We start from the raw sequence: 7,941 nt of genomic DNA, 5'->3' as shown, positions 1-7,941 counted from the left end.
GGTTGAAGGGTGGGGCAAGTGCTGCAGATGATTTACTGGAGAACTGGCCCATCGAGGGCTGGTGTGTGGCATGTTTCAGTGATGTGGTGAAGTGTGAAATGATTGATAATAACATGACTAAGACTTTTAATGGTGTGATGCTTGAAGCTAGGCACAAACCAATCATAACTATGCTAGAGGACATCAGACAATACTGCATGACAAGGATAGTAATCAAAAAGGGCAATGTTGCTAAGTGGAAGAGTTCTTGTGGTCCTAGGATACTTGCAAGGATTGAAAAAGAAAGAGCTAAAAGTGGCAAATGGCAAGTAGAGTGGAATGGTGGAACAAAACATGAGATTTTTTGGGACAATTTGTTACTGCATAGTAGAGATGCGTATGTTGTAAGTTTGGAGAACCATAGTTGTTCTTCCGGGAGATGGGACAAGACTAGAATTCCATGTCAACATGGGCTAGTAGCACTTGCATTCCAAGGATTAGACCCACTCAACTATGTATCCATCTGGTTCAAGAAGGAAACATATCTCAAGGCATATCAATTCCCTATCAGCCCATTGAGAGGTAGAGACTATTGGGCAATAAGTGAAGAAGGACTAATGTTACCTCCAATGACAAGGAGCAGTAGTCAAACCAATCTTTCAAGCCACGTTAGAGGACATAACAAGGCTCCGTGTCCACAAGTTGTTAATGTTGTAAGTTACTTATGGTAATTCAGTTATGCCATTGATATAATACATTATGTTTTCCTTTGCTAATTAAAATGCCTGTCCAACTACAGGGTGTCAACCTCCAAGCTGGCCCCCAAGTTGGCCATCAAGCTCACTCAACTACTGCAAGTGATCAACGCACTTCACATGATAATCAGGGAAAAAGGACAAAATCTTCTGCTGCTTACGGTCCAACAAAGACATTCAAGGAATGTGCCTATGTTTGTTAATTCTCATGACAATGCATACATGACCCTCTTTCCTCATTTGAATGTAGACTTCCAGTGGTCACTGTATTGTTGGGAGGGAATTATATGGTGCATCATTCATCACCACTGCTGAACTAATGGTGAATGTTGATTACCATTGTTTAAGCCCTATCTGATTAATATTATGGTTTACATTAAAGGTATGTGTTGTTTGTTGAATTTAATAAACATGAATTCATGCGGATGATGTTCAGAGAACATAATGCAGAACCAAGACAACAGTCAAATGCTAACAATTTCCCAATTTTTCCATCACAAGCTAGTACAACAGACCCTCCAGCTGAACAAACAGAACATGTGAATCCTGTATAACTACATGTATGACTAGAGGGTTTTCAAGTGCAAATGTTTTTTTTATGGATCAAAACTCAAACTTCAACAATAATAGCTGAAAAGTCATACCATGCAAGGATGGGTCTTTTTTGTTAATTGTATGGTATAAATTGTATATTATGTAAATACAATGTTGAAACTGGTTTTTGGTAAATTTCTCAAATTTAAATGTCACTGGCTTTTGCAATTGTGGATATTTTATGTACGGTAGTGTTGTTCTTCTTAGTTTGTTATAAGTTGTGTGTATGTTACAGTTATCACAATGGAGAAAAAAGTTTTATGTGCAATGTGTATGTTACAGTTGAATGTATTTTTTTTTTGAGAGATGGGTTACGGCAATGAGAAGGTTCGTCCTACAACGTTGGGCTCTGACGAGGTGTCAAAAGCCTTTCTCTTCCAACATTGACCTACCCTTGTTGTGCACTGACGTTGGGCACTGACAAGGTGCGTCACACCGGCAAACGAAAAGGGTGAAGCAACATTGCCGACGAGGTGCCGAAAGCCTTTCTCTTCCAACATTGGCCTACCCTTGTTGTGCGCCAACATTGGGTACTGACGAGGTGCTTCACACCGGTAGAGGAAGGTGGAGACTAGCCCATTGAAGAAGAAGATGGGATAAATAAGACGGATGCGGGTTGCTGGATCTAAACCCGTTAAGAAATTATATTTTAATGTTTGATCCACAGGAAAATCATTTGTTTATTCTTGATTTAATACTGAAAACGCCACGTTGGCTAAAATAAACGGCATCTCTAATGCCGGTTGCCAGTTGGACTTACTTTTTCCATTCTCAAAAGTATGGGGACCATCTGAGGACAATCTGGAGTGCGGTAACCAAAAGGTAAGAGAGAGAAAAGTACAGGGACTGTCCCAGTGATTAAACCCAACTTTAATGGTTGCTCAACACAAGTATATTGAACGGATGAACATTAAACCTTGCCCATTGAGTGTTTGATGGCAACCAAACGCTCAATGGGTGAGTCACATCCACTTTTTTATTTTTTTTTAAATTAAAAAGTGATGGGATCGCTCCTTTAAAAAAAAATTAATTCCAATTTTTAAATTTTTATTTTTATCATCACAAATTAATTATTTTTTCAAAATAATATAATAGTTTATTAATATTCATATATTTTAATTATTTTAAATATTTATTTTGTATTATAATTTTTTAAAATATATTATTTAATTATTTTATTAATAACATTTAAGATTTTATTAATTAATTATGGTATGAGAGATAGTTTAATAGATATGAGTTTAATAAATTAATTGTATAGTATAATTATTATAGAAAATAGTTTAATGGGTAAGAGTTTAATGGATTGATGAGGTGGTATGAAAAAAACTCTAGGACAGTCAATGATTAAAGTTTTCCTTATATACAAATGACCTAGTTTAGTGCCAAATGACTTGTTTTAGATTTCTAGGTTCTTATTTGGCAATAAATTTTGTTTGAATTATCTTGAGTTTTTAGGTTTTTATTTGGCAGTAACCTGCATCAATATATTTAATATGAAGTATGTTTCAAAGTTCAGTGTCTCATGTACTCTTGCAACAGCTCATCCTCTATGTTAGACAAGTTTTATTACTAAAATGTATATTATGATATAGGGTGAATGTAATTAGCATAGAACAGTTTTTCCTTTTTAAAATTTGATCTCACAATCCATTTCTATGTTCTTTTCATTCGGGTTAAATTAAGCAACACTCGGATAAGCATACAAGTCTTATTCACTACTATTCATCAAAAACTAAAAACACAATTTCTTGTATGCAACTCCATTGATTTGTTACTTATTGTGTTGGGCATATCGCCATGTACAACCCATTTTATAATATGCCCATAATATAGTTATAGTACACGGACATGAACTTAGCTAGGTAGTCAAAACTGGACTGGACCTTTGAACCGGAGAAAGCCAAAGTTCAAGGGTCAAGAGGTTCAACCGCGGTCGAACCGGATTTAAATTATTTAATAAATAAAAACATAAAATAAAATACATTAAATATTATATTAATTTTTAAATCAAATACACAACCTATATTAATTTTTAAATACAACTTTAGATTTCCCAAAGAATAAAGTTATTAATGAAACACTGAAAACATATAAATGCAATTAAATTATAAAGATAACCATTGATGAACTCTCATAAAAATAAAAATTATAAAATAGATGCTTCTCAGTTCTCACAGGAGGATGGATGGCGCTGGTGGTTGACGGGAGAGATGATGGGGTGCCGATGCTTGACGTGAGGGAGATCCGGTGCTTGATAGGTGGAAAGATCCAGTGCTTAATTGATCAGTGAGAGAGATTCGGTGCTTGACCGATGGTGCCACTGTCTACGGGCGATGCTTGAGAGTCGATGCTTGACGAGAGTGGGATCTGGTGGAGGGTCGGAGACTGAAGAGTATGGACGGAGACGGGAGACCTAGCTGCTCTGGTTCTGACTATCTAAAAACTTAGGCATGTTCATGCCATGTTGCTCTAGGCAACTATTGGAAAATAGTAAATACTATACATATGGGGGAGTATACAAGCAGCCATGTTCATGTTGTTAGTAAAAATCGATCTAATCAAATTAGGGTTAGAAAAATCTTTCTAATCAAATTAGGACTATCAATTACAATTAATTGATATTTAATCAACAATTGATTAATTATCAAGGATCGATCACATGAACACATGAATATATGTGAAAGATCGGGGTTCTCCAGGAGATTTCGCAGGCGCAAAATCCTCCAACGCACACACGCAATGTTCTCGAACTTTTCACCCTTGATCCGGGAAGAAGTGATGGCTTCTTTTGCTCCAAGCAACTATTGTGAATATTAGTGTTTTTGTCGTAGCCGTCTTTTGATGGCAATCACAAATCAAAAATTGAGAAACCCTAATCTCATATCACATATTTATAGAGAGTAAATATATTCGGATAAGGTTAGAACATGTAGCGTGGACCCGTTTGGGATCACTACATCTTTAGCAAATTAGTCCATACTAATTTTATAATCACAATCATGTCCATCAACAAATTGCAATTTAATCCAAAGATTAGAGATATTCATATGGAAGACCCCAATATAATATTTTACATATTAGTCCCTCTATCAATAAATATTCCATATAAGTGGGATAATTAGACCACCAATGACACTGTCGATCTCCACTTATATGTGTGTTTCTTTACACTATTGGACATAAAACAATTTAAAGAAAAAAATATATAAATATATATATATTATATATAATAAAAATACTTTCAAAAAAATAATAGCCCAGGATTTTTTTATCCAACACATAAGAAACACAATCTAGAATATTCTCTCCTACAATAGGGAGTGATAGATCCCATCTTGGATGACTACAAATCTTCATGTATTTATTATATAACCCAACGTGTCCCAGTATATAGCCCTGTAATTAGCATCACTCGGTTGACACTATCAATGTAATATAATTTATACATAAGATTTAATAACATCCTCGGTAATAAGGACTTTTACTGTAGCAGAATAACTCTTTTTGTTCTATGACGATGTGTTTGGTCTAAGAGTTCACGTATGGTCAGGTTCAATATTTGTCAACTACAAATATCCACAATGTTACTAAGAGTCTCCACTCTAGTGGTTGAGACATACCACTCCATCACACATAGTAGTACAACACGTGACAACCAATAATGAATACAAAATCATATTTTATCTCATAGGTTGTGAACTATTTTGGGTTGCAAGGTACATAGATAATCATGTCTCACTTTAATGATCTCTATCATTAATTTGAAATCTATACAATGCAAGCCCATAATAATATATCATCAAACATGAATAATACAATACCCATAATTATGCATGCAATGAAATAAAACTATTTTATTATTAAACAATAACTAAAATTGGCTTTGTAGGGCATACTAGTTTTTCACATGTGGCTCTCAGGAAATTGATAGTAATGTTCATGATACTGTTCCCTAAGGTCTCATGTAACTCCTAGGAAAATATGCACAACCTCTATATTGTTTTACACGAGCGTGTAGCAACCCGTGTAATTCCAAAAAAAAAATGAAGTTAATGTTTATAATTACCATTTATAGTTGTTGTTCATGATATTCTACATTTATACGGGACATGTCAAAGCCAGATATTAGGGATCTTTAAAGCCCTAATTTTGCCATTTGTTCGGTGAAAAACACAGGAGAAGCTAGAGAGAAGCGAAGGAAAAAAGGCTAGGGGAGCTAGTGATGTTTTACCCAACAACATTTCTAACGAACCAGGCATTTTCTCCGACTTCACATCAGAGTTTTTAAAATTTTTTGAGGAGTTTTGAAGGAATATCATATATAAAATAATATAATTAAATAATTTTTATCATAAAAACTATTTTATACCTTGGATTTCAAAAGTTTATTGACATTTATTACATATATAATTAGGTGTAATTAATGTTTTCAATTACTAATATTATAAGTAATATATATAAATAGAAATTTAAATGTTATTAAAAAAAATTAAAATTATTCCCTAAAATACTCTTGGAGTAGATTATACATCTATTTTAATAGTAAGTAAAGATTATAGCTTGGTTGGCAAATATATATATACCCAAAGTATTGTGTTTTGACATTATTTATTTACTAGTCTTGTTCTGTCAATGCAGTGGACTAATCTCATAAGTTTATGTAAATGTTTTGTGCAATAGTGATATGCGCAAGACTTACTAATGTCAATCTAACATATTCTACTTGCAACAATACATAGCACGCAAATTTCCCAATTGATATAATGTTGTGATCTAATTTTCTTTATTTATTAGATTATTTACATATACACACATTTATATAATGACAAATAATTCCAATCAAGCATAAACATATTTGGTGCTCTATGGCAGTATATATATATATATATATAGGCTAAACATCATCTGCGGACGTTTGTAGAGTCGTCCGCAGATGATGTAAAGTACTTTTTTTTATAGGGTTGGATGGCTGTGATTGATTTAGTTACTGTGCTGAGATTGATTGGACGGTTCAGATCAAAATACTGTGCATCCCACTTTTTACTGTGCTTATAAATAGTGCACAATGTTACTGTTTACAGAACAGTGTGCAGCCGTTGGATGAAAATCCAACGGCCCATATCAACATTCACAGATTACGTTTCTGTAAACATTGACAGAGGATGCATCCTCATATATATATACATGGACTTAGCTAGAAAAAGAAGGACCCCTATAATAGAAGAGTTAGTATTCTATTCCCCTCTAAACTAAACATCAAAGTTCATAGCTGTTTGCTAACATATTTAACCAAAAAATAAAAATAAAAATAATAACAACAAGATAGTAGCAATAGAAGAACAAGAGATTATTCCAATTGTTTATTAAAAAAAAATTAAAAATAACAGCTATTTATTATGTTTTTTCTTTATCCTTGTTGGATAAATACGACAAGCACCGCCTCATAAAAAGGTGTTAAAGGACAGCCATGTACGATGGTGTACTGGTTGAGGTTGCTTAACGACCCTCTAGAGATTTACTAACTCGGACAGATGTCATATGGGGTGATCAGAGTTCTATCAAAATATATTTCCAAAACCAAACCGACTTAATAAATTCTCCCTGCATGTAACCTTAGAGGGAAAAAAATATCCTCTCATATGGGAACTGCACAGTACTGTAACAGTATTACCGACCTAGGGATTCGATCATAAGTCTACTCATTTACCATCTTTATAACATTCTAATACACCATGCAGTGGTTGTTATCTCTTATTCTCTATTCACTATATTCTATTTACCTCCTATTAAACATATTCACTATATTTTATTTGCCCCTTTTAAACATGGACTGGGGAAGAAAAAGAAGAAAAAACCTCTTTAATAGAAGAGTTGTTTGCCCACATATTCATATATATAAAAAGAATATTCAGGTACATTGATTAAAATATGACAAAAAATAGTAGGAACAAGAAGAAAAAGAGTATGAGTAAGAGGAAGAAGAAAAAAAAATTGGTAAAAAAGAAGCTGAAAGAGGAAAAATTACGGATGACAAAAGGAACAAAAAGTTGATCGGTAGTTTGGAAATAAAAAAATTGCTAAAAAAAAGAAGTAATCACAAAATATTTGGAGAAAATCAATCAAAAGGAGGGGCATGCAAGTCAGCGCAAAGTTACAAAAATTTGGAGACCACTTTAAAACCTTTCGAGGATGGAAAACTCATTTCCCTCATATAAAAATTCCACCAAGAAAAATCCAACAACTCATCAGCAGGTACAACTGCATGAATAGATGGTAAGCAGGGCACTTGTTTTGAGAGAAGCCAGGAAAAAACTGAGTTTGGGAGCCCTGTCTGCGCTACTGAAAACCCTGTTAATTTACAGGTACGTGCTTATTAGGTGTCGCTCTGTTATTTATAGTTGTGGTAGTGTGTGATTTATAAAGGACAAAGGTTTTCCTGTAGTGCTTTTGCAATAGATGCTAGATTGTTGGCTTCCTTGATTGCATGTATTCAAGTTTAGTTGGTTCCTGTATTGTGTTAAGTGTGATCCTTGGTAGCATTCACAATTAATTTTTTTGTTTTACAAGTAACATGGATAACTCACGTAGTGGATTTAAACTCTGTTCTTTT

This window comes from Dioscorea cayenensis, chromosome 5, assembly GCF_009730915.1.
Source record: "Dioscorea cayenensis subsp. rotundata cultivar TDr96_F1 chromosome 5, TDr96_F1_v2_PseudoChromosome.rev07_lg8_w22 25.fasta, whole genome shotgun sequence".
In the NCBI taxonomy this organism is placed as follows: Eukaryota; Viridiplantae; Streptophyta; class Magnoliopsida; order Dioscoreales; family Dioscoreaceae; genus Dioscorea; species Dioscorea cayenensis.
This window is presented reverse-complemented; position numbering follows the sequence as displayed.